Genomic DNA, 19,333 nt, shown 5'->3' with positions numbered 1-19,333 from the left:
TGAAGAAAGTAAATTTCATTTAGAGAATGGAATAATATTTTTGTGGGGAAAATTAAAATACATTCTCAAAATATCCTATTAAAAGGAAGACAGTAAATAGAATTTAAAACCCTGGCTTGGGACCCATCTTCCACAAAGGATGTAACTTAATGATCCTGTGGTCATTTAACACAACAAATATTTTTTCCACTGACATAAAAATACAATTGTTTGCTTTTCAAATAAAATCAGTTTTCTTTCTCTTAAAAAAGAAATCAATTGCAAGGCAATAATCTTTCAAATTAAACACTTTATCTCAACTAACATTTAATTTTCTTTTATGAAGAATTACCCCTTGAATTATAGCCAAAGATAAAATTCTGTTAATTTCCTAATTATCAGTTTTATTACTAGTCCTCTGGTTTATCACCGTCTTAAAAAACAATTAAATTCTAAAAAGCTACTCTAAGGACTAATCTGTGTTCAGTTAATAGCTTATTTTTCTAACATTATAAAATGTGATAATAAATTACATAAAACTCATACGTTAACATTCTAATTACAGCAACATCACCATTTACTATTAGGTCAAACTATCTGTGTGATATTGGGATTTATAATAAGAAATATCTATTTGGTTTTTGTCTTCTTTCCTGGCACAGAGCTCCTAAAACCTTTGGAATTTTCTAAGTGATTAGAACAACGTTGATGAAAAGAGCATCTTTTGTTGATCATAACAATCCCCCTTTAACTATACCTGGGTTTATGTTAATAGGGTGACTTTTGGAAAGCCCTTGGGTAACCTATTGATGGGAGCTGGTTGTTAGAGGACCCAATCAAGTGATCAGAGAGTTGGAACTTTCAGCCCCTCCCCCTACCCACTCCCAACTTCCAGGGAGGGGAGACTGGCTGGAGATTGAGTCCAATCATCACTGGCCAATGATTTAATCAATCACGCATGCGTAACAAAGCCTCTATAGAAACCCCTGAGTCACAGGTGCAGAGAGCTTCCGGGTTGGTGAACATCCACGTGCTGGGAGGGTGGTGTACCCAGACTCCACTGGGAGAGGAACTCTTGATCCTTCTGGACTTCGCCCTATGTATCTCTTCGTCTGACCGTTCATTTCTATCCTTTAATACCCTATGTAACAAACCAGTAATCTAGTAAGTAACTGTTTTCCTGAGTTCTGTGAGCCACTTTGGTAAATTAATTGAATCTGAGGAGGGGGTAGCAGGATCCTCTGATTCGTATTCAGTGACTAGGTCAGAAGCACAGAGGACAGACAACCTGGACGTGGCGATTAGCATCTGAGGTAGGAGGAGGAACAGTCTCTTAGGACTGAGCCTTCAACCTGCAGGACCTACTGTTATCTCCAGGTAGTCAGTGGCAGAACTGAGCTGAACTGTAGGACACGCAGGTGGTGTCCCAGCTTGATGCGGGGACAACCCGTCCATCTGACGTCAGAAGTGAAGTGAGCTGTGGTCGAGGTGCGGGAGTGAAGGAGACACAGGATGGAACTGCCCTTGCGAGATAAGCTTTGTCCACCAAAACCGCATTTTTATCCTCCTTACTCCCACTACCCCATCTCCAAAGGCCATCACATTGGGAGTTAGAGCTTCAATGTACGAATTTGGGGAGGGAAACAGACATTCAGTTCATGGCACCCACCAGAAAAATGAGCTCTCTCTTTTATACCATTAAACGTTGCTTTCTAAATATTTCTGAAATGGAAGAGAATTTTTTTAAAAAATATTCATTCATCCATTAATTTATTTAAGAAATTCTTTTCAAGCTACAATCTTTTTTTTTTTTTTTTTTTTAAAGATTTTATTATTTCCTTTTTCTCCCCAAAGCCCCCCGGTACATAGTTGTATATTCTTCGTTGTGGGTTCTTCTAGTTGTGGCATGTGGGACGCTGCCTCAGCGTGGTCTGATGAGCAGTGCCATGTCCGCGCCCAGGATTCGAACCAACGAAACACTGGGCCGCCTGCAGCGGAGCGCGCGAACTTAACCACTCGGCCACGGGGCCAGCCCCTCAAGCTACAATCTTGCTCCATTCTACCTTTCCTGGAATCTACTGTCCTTCCCCCACTCATTGCATCCTTAGGTCTCGTCACAGAAGCTTATTTACCCTCCTTCGAGGTATCCAAGCATCAAACCTCCGGGTTTTCCATCAGGATGTATGGAATGTTCATCCTCATTCCTCTGCCTCACTTGCCTTATGTACCAGCTGCCTCCTTACTCATTTTCTAAGGTCCAACTCAAAGGATATCCTTCTAGAAATCTGTCTTCATGTCCCTGGACAAAACCAACCTTCCATGCCTTGCTCTGCATGTTGTTTCACTATCCCCTCTCTTGCTGGACTCTGTGGTTATCGTTGACATGTCTTCTTCCCATTAGATTATGCACTCTTTTGGGTAAAGGATTTTATCTAACGTGGCATCTTCCACATGGTAGGAACTCAATGAAGGTAGATTGAATGAGCGGTGACTGCAATTGTTATTGGTACCAGAGACCGTGGGCTCAGTCATGTGGGTTTGAGGGTCCGTCATCCAGAAGGTAAAAGTTTCTTAAATGTATTGTGATTCTTGGGTAGTGGGGGCTGGGGGCTTCTGGGGTTTTTCGAGGACCTCATCCTAAGAATTTGCAGCTCTAGATAAGCCCACAGATTTACATGTTCTGGAAAGTAGCTGATGGACCATCACTGATTCTAGATTTGAGCAGACATAATGAGAGATCTTTGCTCCATGCCGGGGGTCCTGATACCCACAGGTGAACAGCCTACCTGTGCTTTGGCTTTTGTACATTTCTCTACCCTCCCCCCAACCCTCTGCTCCATTTGACTCTTTCTTCTGTTTGTCCAACAACTTCTAGGATTACATCAGTCTTATCAAAATTTCATTGAACTTTCCCTGGGAAAGAATTTCTACTCAGAATGTAAAGACTTTTTTCTCCACTGTGGGCATATATCAATAAACTTTTGAAAGCCAATGAGGTAATTGGATTTATTTAATATTAGTTTTTTCAAAGCTAGCCTTGCTTGGATGCATATATTTATTATATCATGGTTAGAAAAGGAACATTCAAGGTGAAAGAGAAATAAAGACTCCACGCTTAACACTGGAAAATCAGCAAATATAGAAATAAAACATAGAAGTCTGCCATGGGTAAAGAAAGGAGCCTCTGATCAGAGGCAGAAGGAAAATGAACATTTACTAAAATGCAATACTAATGGTAATTCAGGCCTGCTTAACAATTTGAACTTGAAAAGCTTTGAAAGGTACGTTTTAGGGATTAAAAAGATTGCGAACTCCCTCCTTTTGCTTAGAGGAAAAAAATCTCATGATTCCTTAATGTTCAGCTTCCAGGATTTGCAGGCTACATCGAAATGATAGTTTTTTATGCATTAATGTTTACATAACTGCTATTTTTGCAGACGTTTAAATTACAGAGAACAGCAATTGTTGAGGGAAAAAAAGCAGTATAAATAAATAGAAGCTAGAATTTTCCCCCTTCAGAGGTAGGCTTTTGCTATTCCTAGCCCAGAATACTTGTGCTATTTGTGTGAGGTTGTTCTTCAGGCCAGGGAAAACTAGTTTACCCCCAAATAAAAGTGCCACAAGTAAGAGAACATACAGTAGGCTAAGAAAACAATTTTTGATTCTCCAAAGTGATATAATGAACAATATATTTGTATTTCAGAGGTTCGTTGGCTTACATTAGCTGTCGCTCATTTTAAGGAAAAAAAAAAGAAAGGAAACAGGAAGAATGAGTAAGCAGAGTAAATTTCACGTTGTACATCCTTAGCTTGGGCACAATGTATATCCCGTGTTATTGGGTGGCTTGGAATTTTATAACTCAAAATACATGTTTGGAGCTATATCCTGTCTTTGGATCCCTGGATGAGAGTAACCATGATGCTCTGGGTCCTCAGGGCAGAGGGAGTGGGCTTGAGGGGATGGTGTGGAAGTGAGTCTTGGCAGGGGGACACACATCCGTTTGCCTAGATGAACCTCAGGTTGGGCCAGTTGTTTTTGGGGTAACTGCTCATATCTCCCCTTTCACTCTCAAAAATATCCCAGTTTATTGGATGACACATTTTATGGTTATCATTAACTTAGGATAAACATCAAGGGGAAGCACCCAGCTTAAGCCTCTGTAAGATGTCTCAAGTCACCTCAAGAAAGGCAGTAATAATATTCCTCGGTATGGACCATTGGTGCTTTCTTGTTCTTATATAAAATGTGAACAGCAGCCCCTTTTTACAGACTTGGCTATTTCTGTTGATCTGTAACTTATAAGCAAAAACATTGTGCTGGCTATGCAAATACAGCATCAATAAAGTCACCTAGCCTCTGCTTACTACCCCTCCACCACCACCTCCACTAGCCATTGGATTCTGTCTCGAATCCCACTCAAATTTCTCTACAGAAACCTGGAGTCCTCACTACCAAGAGCTGTCCTGAAAAGGGCGTTACTGAGGAAGAGGGAGCCTGGTTCAGGGATCAGTCCAGTTAGAAGGGAGGAAGAGATGAAGGAATTTAAGAGCTGTGACAAAGGAGAAGTAAAATATTTTGAGGGTGGAAGCAACCCAAGTGTTCAGCAGCAGAGGAATGGATAAACAAAACGTGGTGTATAGACATATATAAAGTTCAGCCTTTACAAGGAACGAAGGACTGATACACGCTATGACATGAAAGAACCTTGAGGATATTTTGCTAAGTGAAAGAAGCCAGGCACAAAAGGACAAATATTGTTGATTCCACTTATATGCGATACCTAGAGCAGTCAAATTCATAGAGACAGAAAGTAGAATGGTGTTTACCAGGAACTTGGGGAGAAGGTAATTGGGGAGTTACTATTTAATGGGTAGAGAGCTTCTGCTTTGGAAGATGAGAAAGTTCTGGAGATGGATGGTGGTGATGGTTGCATAACAGAGGGAAGGCTCTTAATGCCGCTGAACTGGATGCCTCGAAGTGGTTAAGATGTAAATTTTATGTTATATATATTTTACCAAAATTCAAATAAAAAAATACTTTGAGGATGGGTTGGTGTCAGGACAGGGACCTGAGCATGACCCAGTGTTTCTTGTTTGGTGTGTTAGGTTCCTGGGGCTCCAGTAACAAACTACTATAAACTCGGTGGCTTCAAACAATGGGGATTTATTTTCTCACACTTCTGGAAGCCAGAAGTCTGAAATCAAGGTGCCAGCAAGGTTGGCTCCCTGTGGAGGCTCTGAAGGAGAATTCATTCCCGTCTCTTCCTAGCTTCTGGTGGCTGCCAGAATCCTTGCTGCTCTTCTGCTTGTGGATACGCCACTCCAATCTTTGCCTCCTTCTTCGCATGACCGTGTGTCTCTGGGTCTCAAATCTCCTGCCATGCTCTTGTAAAGATATCAGTCATTGAGTTTGTTTCATCCTCAATCCATGATGATCCTATCTTGATATCCTTAACTTAATGACATCTGCAAAGTTTTCTTTTCCAAATAAGTCACAGGTTCTAAGTGGACATATCTTTTTATTGGGTGCAGGGGGTGCACAATTCGACCCAGTACATTTGCAAAGAGCTGGCTTTACTCAGAATTATGAAGCAAAGCCAACTTATTATGGGTAAGCTGCACCTGCCCCTTTCAGTAGGTTATAGAAACTTCTTCTTGCCTCCTGGCTGTCGTTACACCCCACTTCACTGGCCTCCCCTCAGGACCCACCCTGCCTGTCCTGACAGATGCCTGAGCTCAGAACATGCACAGATAAATTTTAAATTCATCTGTTGAGTGTTTTATTTCCATGTTAAGTGAGAGAGCAAGCAGGCTGATATCACAGGAATAGGAGAAGCTTTCATTTTACCCCATCCAACCATGTATTTTCAGTTAATGGTAATACGTTGACTTCAGGAGTGATTATAATGGTGGAAGTAGCATGTGAAATAGCACACCAGCACACCAGAGCCTTTGCACTGTCCTCAGAGTTATGCTGTATCAACACCCACCCCGTTGCCAAGCCAGTATGTCTGCCTGTTACTCCTCGTCTATGCCTTTTCCTTGGCCAAACAAACTTCTTCCAGGTCCCTTTGATCATTTTCTCTTTCCATGCCAAAAATAAACCTTGTTATCCGCTGTGTCTGGAACATCCTCCCACTTCCCAAACCATATTGTTTTTCATTTCTGCATTGATTTCAAAGTTTTCCTCCTTCAGGTGGGTTGAAGAGATGTCATGACATCACGGCCCTTATTCTTCATTAAGATGGTGGTTTTTGAAAACAATTTTTTTCTTTTTGAGTACGCTTAAGAGCCAAATAGTTGTCTGTTTTACTGCAATATGTACGTTGGTCCAGGCAGGCCACGTAGGCACATGAAACTAGATTATAAAGACTAATTCTGGTTAAATAAAAGACATTTCCAGAAATTCCTGGATCTTCTTTACCAGACTGGCTTTGGTAAGCCAACCTATCTGGGTGGGGATGATTTGTAGTAAAAGTATTTGAAAGACCTGTGCAAGAGCCATCCCTGATGAATGAAACATGAAAAATATCATCGTGTTAATTGCCCCAGCATACAGAAAGATATGAGGACATTAACATTATTTTTTCTTTCAGTTTCAAGACTCTCATATTTCATTTGAATTATTAAAAAAAAATGCTTGGTTCACTGGATGGTTTGATGAAGTAAGCATTCTCTACTTCAATGGTGAAAATAAATATCAAGAGAATAATTGCACATGCCAAGTGTGTTCAGTGAAGCAATATGTGTAGGCAGCATTGGAAACAGTGACACAGTGATTATCTGTGCATAACTTGGTCATAATATCATCACTGTCTAGACTACTAGACAATTAGCATCCAGACACACTATAGCTCAGACTGAGGAAGGTCATTAAAAAAATGGAAGAGAGAGTAGGCCTATTTGGGAAAGAAAGACCCAGTTCATTGTTTTCTAGAAAGGTATATATTGGAATTTAACTTAGGATTGAGATATGCTTTCAGGTTCAGTTTCCTTTTCTGTGTCTTTGCTTGGTCCCTGTTTCTATAAATGCAGGTAGTGAAAGCTATTTATTTCAATCTTTTGGTTTAGTAATTTTATACATATTTAATGCAAGGCACATTTATTTGATGTGATAATTTATCCCAGTTTCCACCTCTTCACTCTTCTCCCTTTAAATTGCTTTAAAGAACAGATTTCAGCATTTCAGGAAATATGAGTGTTATAATGGAAGTCCCTATGCAGAAGACACCAGGAGCCAAAAATCCTCAGCACAGTCTAAACAGGGATATCTATAGGAAAAGAGCAGCGTGCATCTTTTTTTTTTTTTTTTAAGTTGGCCCTGAGATAACATCTGTTGCCAATCTTTTTCTTTTCCTTCTTCTCCCCAAAGCCCCCCAGTACATAGTTGTATATTCTAGTTGTGGATCCCTCTGGTTGTGGCATGTGGGACACCACCTCAGCATGGCTTGATGAGTGGTGCTTGTTCCACGCCCAGGATCCGAACCGGGGAAACCCTGGGCTGCCGAAGCAGAGCACTTGAACTTTACCACTCAGCCATGAGGCTGGCCCCAGCATGCATCTTCCAAGTCATCAGAGCCTCTTTATCCTCTGGAAATTTTGTGTGATATAAATTTATAGGATGACAGAGAGTTGTGTGTTCACAAATTCCAGATTATTTACCCTCTTACTATAATAGCTAGAGCACAGTTCCCAGCCTCCTTTGCAATTGGATGGAGTCATGTGACTGAGTTCTGGCCAATGGAATGTTGGCAGAAGTAATGCACGGCACTTCTAAGTCTGGCCCCTAACACCTCCCGCCTAATTCTCCATGCTTTCTCTCTTCTCTTGTTCACTAAGTAATGTGGCTGAGAGCTACAAAGCCCCAGGAGAAGGATGGTGGATTCAGGAGAAAAGAAACCTGAGTAGCAAGTCACCACTAGATCAAGTGCAGCCCTACTCAGAAGTCGTGAGTTTATCTATGGTGTGAATGAGAAAGATAATTTGGGGTTTTTTATAAGTCACTGAAAATTTTGGGTCGTTTTTTTATAGCAGATTGTCCACCTTGAACAATAAACATAACTGGTACTATAACTATTTATTTGTTGTGCTGAAATAGGGGAACTTTCAAATGTACCTACGGTAACTGAAGTCTATTTGTCATACGAGTCCAGTGTAGTTCTCATGAGTCTCTCTTTGCACGGATGTGTCTTATGCAATTAACGTGTTCCCTGTAGAGCATCTACTGGTTTTCAACCCCCAAACCTCATAGAGCATACATGTGTCAATACAACATTCATATTTACATCCCCAAAGGTGAATACGATACCCAGCTAGTAATGAGAAATAAGACCAGACAAAGTCACACTCAGGGACATCCTACAAACTACCTGACCAGTACTCCCAAAAGCTGTCAAAGTCATCAAAAACAAGCAGAGTTTGAGAAACCATCATGACCAAAAGTTGCTAAGGACACATCATGACCATGTGTATTGTGGTCGTCCTGGAGTGGAAAGAGGATAGTAGGGAAATGCTAGAGAAGTCTGAATAAAGTATGGACTTTATTTATATGCATCAATAATATATATCAAAAGTATGTATCAATATTGCTTCATTAGTTGTGACAAATGTACATAGCAATATAAGATGTTAACAGTGGGAGAAACTGGGTATGGAGTATGCAGAAACTCTCCATCCTATCATTCCAATTCTTCTGTAAATCTAAAACTATCCTAAAATGCAAAAATTTCAAATTTCTTTAAAAAAGGAAATATCACATTTTTCACAGAATGACTTGCAGGGAAAATCTAAATTGCCTCCCAAGTGTCATTGGATGACCAAGGGTGGCAATAAGCATACTTTGGGTCAAGGATCAGGGTGTGTACCTTGGGCATGGTCAACACGGAGAGAGGCCAGGCCCTGCGCAAACAGCAGCTGTTGTTAACAACCGTGGCTGTTTCTTTGGCCATCAGGAAGCAAAGTTGCAAGCATTTATCATGTTGACCTGACATTAATGACTAAAAGTCAACAGAAGGTGGAAGGGCTTAGCATTTGGAATGGGGACATATGGGATTGCCTGGTGCCATGACAGTCCTCTGAAATCCATTCAATCATAACTTTCTTGGATTGTAATTCCATTTTTCATCTGTTCTGTCTCATCTCAGCACCAGAATTATAAATTCCTTAGAGGATCGACTGTGTTTTATTCATCTTGCCCTCTCCCCATCTCCCATAGCCCACATGCACATGCCCACATGTGCAGGTGTGCACACACACATATACACGTGGATACAAACATATAGTGCTTAGCACGCAGGAGACTCATAAACTCTGGGAGCATGGGGAAGAAACACCATCTTGGGGGAGATGGAGAAGGCAGACATCATAAGCAGAGGGCCTTGAGTCTTCTGGCCAGGACAGACTTCTTCATCTGATAGCTGTCCAGGAGTCTGGGCAGGACAGTTTGTGAAAACTCGGGTACAGAACCAAGAAAGCAGGGAGTGGTGCATTTTCTTCTGGCTTAATTTTTTTCTTAAACATACGTCAGCTATGAAACTATTGAAAGAGTTAATGTTCTATTTTTTTCCCCTGTAGCAAAAGCACAACACCAGAGATACGAAAAGCCAGCTTTCTAAGGCTGATGCTGAAATAACAAGGTTGTTTTTAAAATGAGTACTTAAGAAAATGGCCATTTTAAGTGGCGTGGCACCAACATGGTTACAGCAGTATTTATTTTTCTGTGGAACGTGTGTGTATGTTGTGGGTTGTAAGAGGAACCCTGGCCAACCCAGGCCAGGCATAGAGGAGTCATTTAGGGCTCTTCAAAATCATTAGGACTATTAGTCTTGACTTGAAACGAGTGAAATGCACAAACTCCTGCCAAAGCGGGAACAAGTTCTGCTACTTTTCAAAGTCATCAAAGCAAGCTACTCCAGGGTGAAATCTTTCAGAACAGAGTGCCTTCCTGTGCAACTGTCAGCGACATGCAGCATTTACATGCCAGGCTGTGGCTGTTGCTGGCCTCAGAGCTCTCCACAAGGGTGCATGAGGAAGCTGTCATTGGCCACCCTGCTAGTGTCCTGCATGTGTCCTTTACGAGATAGCATGAACATCTTGCTTTACCTGGGGATGGAGGGTGTGCGCATGTTCACAACAATCTCTCCTAAGGAAATCGGCGCTGGATCCCAAGTAGCTCCCCTTTTGTGATGGGACGTGACCTCAACCCCCCACTTCTCTGACATTTTCCCCCTTTGTCAGCATAAGGAAGACTCTGCTGTTTTACCCATAGTTAAACTGAGGTGTCACCTGACACCTGCATTACTAAAAACCTTCTTTCGAAACATGCTGATCTGCATGTGGTTTGGAGGAGAGCACTTGGGTAGATAAAATGAGTCGTGTGTTTTTTTTTTTTTTCAATAAGTGTTCACGCCCACATCATTCCAAACAATCACATATATTATACATCTGGACCAGCCTCTTCCTCTTGCAAGGTCCTAGCGATCTTACTTTTTAAATGGAGGGATTGGCCTCGGCCAGAGACTTTCAAGCTGAAGGTTGTGAAATCAACTTAATGGATCTCAACCAGCACTGAAACATAAGGAATAGAGCAGAATAGAATAGAAGAAAATGAGTTTTTCTTTGTTTTTGCAGATGGTAAGTTTAAGTACTGAAGCACCTTATTGAAAACGTATATATGAAATTTAAAAAAAAAACACTTACGTCTTTAGGCATATGTCCACTATGTTATGATGTAAAACATTCTGAATTCTGAAAGCCACTGGCAGAGTTGATGCTCTTATCTCTTCACTGCTGATCGAGGCTCTTTTTCCGTGAGCTGGTTAGCTTCCCTTGCCTCTCCCTCCTTCTCCATGCCTCTCCACGCTCTTGGAGGAGGGGTTCTGAAGATTGCCTCAGTAGACCCTCTTGCTCTCCGGTCCAAGTTGGGTTCAGCTAATAAGGAGCCCAGCAGGACAGGGAGGGAGAGTAGTGAGGTGAAGTCAAGCTCCATTCCCAGCTGCCATTCCCTGGGGACTCAATGGAGAAACGCAAGCTGCCCATCCGACTGTATCCTCAGCTCGTCCTAATTTGAGTGTGTTTTCTGTTTCTTTTGGAGTTGGGACAAATACAATGAAGTAGCCTTAAATCATAGTAGTGTATAGGCTTTATTCAAAATGGTTTTATATGTAAATTAAAGTTTATAGGGAGGAGGTAAGGGATCATTGTGTTCTATAAAGTTCTCCATTGGTAGTAGGAAAGCTACACTATCAAAAAAAATGTGGGTTTAGCAACTACGGTTCCTTGATGTAATCAGTGCAAATCTATTCTCGAGATTAGCTAGAATTCTATTTTCTTGACTGATCTCATCCCAGATAATTGCTAGATAATTTAGAACAAGGTCATAGAAAACAGTATCTAAATGAAGACATTTCACTTTATCATATTGGATTAAAATTTATTGCTCAATTTGCTTCTCAACTCACATGAGCATGAGATTAAATTTCATTTGAATGCTCTTACTTACCTGGCAACATTGTAAGTGTTTGGGATACATCAGAAAACACAAGGATTCCTGCCCTCGTGAAGCTTACATTCTAGCAGAAGGAGACAGAAAGGATACAACATTTGTTATAAATAAATGTTTTATATTAAAGGTGCTAAGTCCTGTGAAAAAAGGCAAATTAGGGTAAAGAGGGTTAAGATTTCTGGGGGCTGGGGACAAGTTGCAGTATTTGGCGGCTAATGGGGTTATCTGGGAGAGACACTGTTGGCTCAGAATACTGAAGTAGCAGAAGGTGGTGAGAGGTGGTTGGATTCTGGGTATGCATTGAAGAGAGAGCCAAGAAGATTGTGGTGAGTTGAAGAAAAGAGTCAAGGATGACTCCAAGATTTTCTGCCTGATTAAACTGAAAAATGCCATTCATTAAGCTCGTGTTGCCGGAAACTGGCTCTGTGAATCAGCTCTAATGCTCTTCCGGAATGACGGGGCAAATCTCATCGCAAGCATTCGTTTCTAAAGGATTCACACTTAACTATAATCAGTTGGACACCTCAAACAGAACACAGTTTATACGATCTACCCTAAGATTTTGTCTTCCCACGTTGATTATTTCATGAACTTTTTGGGGGTGATTCTCATTTACGGGGGTCAGATCATGCAGGGGGACTGCAGAAGATTTTTGAATGAGCCAGATTGCAAGTTTGGTGCCAGGTTTCAAATCAAGTGTGTTTGGGTGGACAGTATCCTATTAAAATAACATTTTGTAGCTTACTTCCATGCTCATGGAACTGTTGCTCCACATGCAGGCAATTAACGTCTGATGTATGGACGTTTGTTCCAGCTGGTGCTAAAAAAAGACACATTCAGTGAATTGTTTCTTAAGATTTGAATATTTTAGACCGCTGATTGGGCAGTAACTGTAGAAAAAGGAAGGAATATAAAAAGGCTGCCGTGTACTCTTATTAGTCCCAAAGAGAGGCTCTTTAATATAGTCCAGATAACCAAAACTCTCCATAAGACACAGAATTTACAGCCAGAGGGATTATGTAAATCGCAGAGCTCAACCACCAGCATTAAACACTAGGAAAATGAGGCCCATCGGGTTGAGTGGCTGATACAGAGCGTGTAACTGGCTGGTAGAAAAGATACCCAGACTGGAACCCGGGTGAATAGACTGTTAGGGGGGGGGGGTTCTTCTCACCATGCAGTCTAGTTCTCTTCTTTCTATCCTATTAAAATGAAGATATAACGGGCTTATCTTTCAGAATTCAATAGAATGCCCAGAATGCATGAAGATCCAGGGTTGCGGGGCAGTCAGCCCCATCGGAAGAGCCCTGGTGAATTTTGCACACCCTTTACTCTCAGTTTCTGCCTCATTTCTCTCCTGAAGCCACTGACAATCCACCTCTGAGCTCTACTGGCCCCCCTGGGTGAAGAATCCCAATGGAAGCAGACTCAACAGCCTCAACCTCACCCATCGTGATAAAAAGGGAGAGGTCTTTGCCAAGATTCTGTCATCTATCCCCAACCTCCCACATCAATCTTCAGGCTTGGTCCCTGGAAGGCTTCCGTTTACCTGCCCTCCTCCTCTCCCACTGTGTGTTTGGATTGACTTTGAGTGATGGGAAAATGGTAGATGACCTGCTACTTGCTTTGGTACTGCCACTCCTCAACACATGATTGGGGACACAACGGCCACCCCCAGCAGATAAGTGGGGTGTTGTCACCTAAGGAGTAACCTCATCAGTGATAACTGCCCATGTGCCCAACCACCAATGGTATGATGGATCTGATTTTGAATTCCCTGCTGAGGTCTCCCACCCCATGCCAGATCACAGAAGTGGGTCCTGGGCAAGGACTTCCGGTTGTACTCAGAAAGTCGGCTTCTGCAGACAAGCCAACACCCCACCCCCAACCTGCCCTGGCTTGTGGGTCTTCTACTGGGTCCCACACTCTCCTGTCTCTCTCCTCCACATTGTTTCAATATCACCAAAGAGTTTGTCTGAGATCAGTCTTAAGAAAACTAACTTCTTGTAGTGAAAGGAACATTGGACCAGGAATTAGAAGAACACAGTTCTGGGGAAGAGGAATAATAAGCCTTGCCCTGTGGGCATGTCCTATAAAATTGCTGTTAGCAGCAAACAAATAATTAATGTGAGTGTAGGCTCTTTGTAAGCAAGGAAACACTAAGTAGGATGAGATTGTAAAATAACATAGGCCGTCTTCCACTTATGGATAATCCCACTGAAGTGCCAGAATGTTTTTCATTTGTTTTCTCTTGCATTCAATATTCAGTAAATATTTTTCAGATACTTGTAGTAGGCAGAATTCTAAGATGACCCTGGAGATTTCTGTCTGTTGGTGTACAGTCAGGCACTAATATAGGTGCCCCTGTGAAGGGATTTCACAGAAGCGATTAAGTTCCAAAATCTGTTGGCTTTAAGAAAGGGAAATGATCAAATTATCTGTAGTGGGCCTGCCCTAATCAGGGGAGCCTTTAAGAGAGACTGGGTTCCTCCTGGTGAGAGAGATCCAAGTGAGAGAGATTCAATATGAGGGAGATTCCTCATCGCTGGCTTTGGAAATGGAGGGGCCTGCATGCTAGGAATGTGGGTGGCTTCTAGGTGCTGAGTGTGGCTCTTAACTAGAAGCCAGAAAGGAAATGGGGATCTTAGTCCTGCAACTTCAGAGAAGTGAATTCTGCCAACAACCTGATTGAGCGTGGAAGCAGATTTTTTCTCAGCATCTACAGATGAGAACACAGCCAGCCAAGGCCTTGATTTCAGTCTCATAAGACCCAGAGTGGAGGACCCAGTCATACAACTTCCGAGGTACGGACATGTGAGCTGGTAAATGTGAGTTGGTATTGTTTAAAGATGCTAAGTCTGTAGAAATTTGCTACAGAGCAGTAGAAAACTAGTACCATTCTCCAAAGGCAAGAGCTATGATGTCTAGAGTCTTATCTCTTCCCAGAGTTAGCACAGTGCCTTCTAGGTGCTCGAATAATAAACCTGTCTGGAATGGGTCCAGTGAAGGCATCACATGGTTTTCCCAAAGCAGGGACAGGTTTCAGCTTCTCTGGAACCACCTTATCTCGATGCCTCAGGCAAGACTGACAGGAGGTGCTGGTGACAGGACTGATGTTGTCAAGCATCAGCTTTGGCTGTGGACTGTGTGACATCAGCTGGAGCATTTGGGGGACAAAGTCCCTGAATGTGGATGCTTTGTGACCTGCCCTGGTCAACTGGTCGTCAGTGAGAACATCAACAAGATTTCCAGTCTAACGAGCTGTCTGCCGGTCTGTGCTTTCTTCCTAATGCCTTTTCTGTTCTGTGATACTCAGCAATTAGGGGAGTGAGTGTGTGCGTGTGTGTGTTTTCTTTACACACACACATTGTCTTCCTTTCCTTCTTAGGCTATTGAATCGCGCTTCTTGCAGTTCATGCAGTAAAAGAAACTTTAGCTTGGGCTATGAGGCTGCTGCTCTATTTTCGCACAACTTTATGCCATTTCTTTTGCTTCTTTGGGAGGACAGTACATGAAAGCATCAGAAGGGACTCTCCCCACTTCCCTCTCATCATTATAATCCTCTCGAGTTTTTGTTTCTTGCTGTTCCTCACCTGCTCTATTCGCTTTCTTGACTGATTAAAATGATCCTTGGATGATTTGCAACTTGAGAGGAAAAAGAAGCAGTTACAGAATGATGGAGCTGTCTAGGACTTCTGTAAAACGGAGAAAATAAAGGCAGTCTGTTTAGGAATTCTCGGTCTCTCATATTGAACCTGCCTGGGTAATACATCCCCCACTTGCTCCACACTCCAGTCAAAATGGGTACCACCCTCTCCCTCAGGCATGCCTGTTAGAACATAACCTCCCTGTGCTCAGTATCTCCACCTATAAGTAAGGCATAAATCTCCCTTTGAGAAGTGTGCCCCCCACCTCTGCTAGGGAGAAAAGAGCAACTCTTATCATCAAAGACAGGGAGTCAACACTAAGATGAGTTTGCATAAACAGACCTTACTAAAATAGCCCTTATCTTCCATTGGTTCCCCCATGTATTTCCTACTTGCTTCCCCACAATTTATCATCCCGTGAAGCCCAAGCCCTCTGTCCTTTGTTAAAAGGGTATAAAAGCCCCCAGGTCTAACCGCTTACTTCAGTTTCAGTCTTTTTCTGTGAACTCTCATGCACATAAACATTAATAGAAATTGTGTGCCCTTTCTCCTGTCAATCTGTTTTTTCTTAGTTTAATTCACATTCCCCTAGGTACTGAACCCAAGAGGGTAGAGGAAAAGATTTTCCTCCCTAACAATTGATTAAAAAAATCTTAGCCCAGTGTCTGGCATACAACTAGATAAATGTTAGCTATCACCATGATCATTGTTCCATCTCTATTCCTTCCAATTTTTCAGAAACATATCATTCACATTCTACCTTCTCCACACAGCCCCCTCTGCTCTGTGACTCCTGCCCCTCAAGGGCAAACTCCCCCACCTCTGCCAATTCCAGAGTCATTGGTTGTGCCTCCCCTAACGCTGATTGCGTAATGCTTTGCATCAACACTGTTTATTCATATCTTTCTTACTGAACTATAAGCTTCTTGAAGACAAGACATCTGTTTAAAACACGAGTGCATCTCCCATTATATCTAACTAAGAAAATAGCACATAAATATGGAAGCAGGAGGGGCCTTCCTCTCTTACCTTTCTCTATTCTAGTGCCTTCTCTCCATCTTTGGAAATGTAAACACCTTCTTCATTTGAAAGGAATCATTGAGTTACCTACTTCACCACTCCTCTCTCAGTATTGGAAAATGATGCTTATTTTAGTTTCTCTTTTTAATGATATATTTTATTGTTTGGAACAGACTTTTCCCTAATAATAAAGGCCCTTCAGAATTTGGGCCCACTCCTGCCTATGAAATAGTCATTTCTTCATTCACATGATACACATCCCCACACTCACCCCCCTTCTCGTGCAGTTAGAACCATCTGCTAGACGTCCTTCTAAATCCTCACAGCCCTGCCTTTGTTCACGCTGTTTCATTAAATCTTGGTCTCTATTCATATTTAACGCCTCTGTGGAATCATGTTTCCCACAGAGCTCATCTGAATTACTTAAGTCTATCTTCTTCTCTCCCTTTTCTTGAATTTTTCTAAATTTTATTATTTTTCTATACTATCCAACCTCATATTTGATCAAATCAAGGTTATTGCATGTTTCTAGTTTTTAACATATCTCTTAAGTCTTGACTATTGAACAAAGTTCTGAATATTCGAAAGGGCAAAGACAGATTGATTGTATGTTGGTACTTTGGTCTTGTTTTTTTTTTTGGCTCCTAGGAAAAAATACTCACGTGGTCATACACAGAGACACAGAGTCAGAATTCATAGATATTCTGTTTCTTTGAATCTAACAGAAATAAATTGCCCTTGGAGTTATCAGAAGCTTACTCTAAGAAAGAGTGGAAACAACATAAGAAAAGAATATATCTTTTAATATTTGGAGGGACAGCAGATGAAATAACGGTCTCCCCAAAGATGTCAGGTCCTGACCCCTGGGACCTGTCAGTGTTACCATACAAGGAAAAAGAGAGTGCACAGATGTGATTAAATTAGTGATTTTGACTTGGAGAGATTATCCTGGATTATCTATGTGAGCCCTAAAGCCAACCGTAAGGATCCTTGTAAGAGAGAGGCTGAGGGAGATTCAACACCCAGAAAAGGAGAAGGAGATGGGAAGACAGATGAGGAAATTGGAGTGAGGCGACCGCAAGCCAACGAATGCCGCCAGCCACCAAGAGCAAGAAAGGCGCTCTCTCTTTCTCTCCCCCTGAAGGGAGCTCAGCCCTGCCCACACTGTGATTTTAGCCCAGTGAAACTGTTGCACTCCTAGCCTCCAGAACTGTGAGAGAATAAATTCCTGTTCTTTCAAGTCACCCTGTTTGTGGTCATTTGTTACAGCAGTCACAGGAAGCTAATATAATGTATAACCTGAATATTTTCCCCATATATACTTATATTTTCAATAAAAATGGCATTATACCGTGCATATTATTTTTGTAATATGCGTTTAAATATCCTAGATAACTCCCTGGAGAGAATTTTAATGACTGCATGGAATTTATTGTACAGATAATACAATTTATTTCACCAATGTCCAACTGTTGCAGATTCTAAAAATTGTTGCCAATTCTTTGTCATTATAAATTATGTTAAATAATAATCATTTTAAGGAAATCTTTGTATACATCTATGATTTTTTTCTAGGGTAAAAATCCTAAAAGTAGACTTCTAGAAACATAGACGTTTAGAAAGCTTTTAATAGTCATCTGTAGATCCAGGCATCACTTTTATTTTAATATCTAAATTTCAATAATATAAGCTTCCCACCTCCATGATCGTTTTCAAGCTCCCACCTCACTCCCAGTGCACACAGAATATTTTCTGTAGTCCCTGTGTATGTCGTCTTCTCTGCTTGTCTCTCCCTCTGGCTCCCAGGTGCCTGCATGCACCCCCAAGATACCACTTAGAAAGGCTCACTCTGCTTCCACTGAAGGTGCCCATTGTGAGTTGACAGTCCTCATTTCTAGCAAACTGCTTCCAGAAGCTTCCAAAGCTACAATGCTCAGCATCCTGGATCCATGGTGGATCCTACACTAGAGCCCATTCTGTGCAGGAAAAATTGGTCTCCTCCCCAAGAGCATTCCACCTGTAGACGTGGAGGCCACTCTTAGTCCTGCCTTTGCCCAGAAACTGTCTCTCAGTTAGGTCAATAGCTGGTCAACTTTTCTGTAACCCATGGATCCCAAGGCCAAACGTGAACCAGACCAGGCCTGTGATTACGGGTGGAGCAGGCTGGATGTGACCAGAGGGAGGTGACGGGGAGGTGGAACTGAGGACACCTGGAAAGGTGACTCTTTTTCTCCTCCACACCTGCAATTGTTGACTTTTGGGAATGAGAGCCTGGAGTTACCAGACTTTCAGAGTTTTCAAAAGGAGCCTGAAATCTATATCTCTCTGTAAAATATTTGTAAATCTTGAAAAATTATGCAATATTTTTTTAATACTGAAGGGCGAAGCGGAACATGCCGGCGCTGAGTCCAGCTCAGTGCTCTGGGGCAGGTGTGCTGCACCAGTGAAGCGGCCTGACCCTGCCTTCCATGGGCCTCCCTTCCCCTGCCCCAAGTTATCTCCTCAAGGATCTCTTTCTCAGTTCTTTGGAGCTAGACCTCCAAACATTTCTGTATTAGCTGGGTCTTTTCTTTACCTTTGCATAACCAAAAATCTCTTTGTGGTACTTTTTATTAAGTACTTTTTTTAATTGAGTTCTCATTGGTTTATAAAAGTCTATAAATTTCAAGTGTACATCATTGTATTTCGACTTCTGTAAAGACTGCATCGTGTTCACCACCAAAAGTCTAGCTGCCATCCATCTTTGTGGTGCTTTGAAGGCACTTTCCCTCTCCCATGCCCGCCATCCCCCAAATCAGGAACCACCTGCCTTGAAACCCGAATTCAAAGCCTTGATATGTGTTAAATACAGAAAAGTTTGAAACTTTGAGAACACTGAGATTTATTCTTTCTAGCTTCCCCCTTCTAAGACTCCAGAGGCATCGGCACCAACTTTTACGCAGAAGGTAAGCTTTGTGGTTTCTGTGCTTCTCTTTCTTCTAAACTCTCTTGCAGAGGAAGCAGACACTTCCCTGGCAATCTCCTTTTCCCATTTCACACATTACAGTGTATGCATCGTAAAATAGAGGTCTCTCCTTCAGTCATTTCACTAGCACACTTGATTGGTGCTCATCTTCCTTCCCACCATCCCATGTCTCTGCCCATTATCCCATCCATAGTGAATTAGCATCCTGCCTTCTGTAGCT

Source organism: Equus caballus, chromosome 26 (genome assembly GCF_041296265.1).
Source record: "Equus caballus isolate H_3958 breed thoroughbred chromosome 26, TB-T2T, whole genome shotgun sequence".
Taxonomy (NCBI): domain Eukaryota; kingdom Metazoa; phylum Chordata; class Mammalia; order Perissodactyla; family Equidae; genus Equus; species Equus caballus.
The sequence above is the reverse complement of the archived record's forward strand: the minus strand, read 5'-3'. Positions refer to the sequence as shown.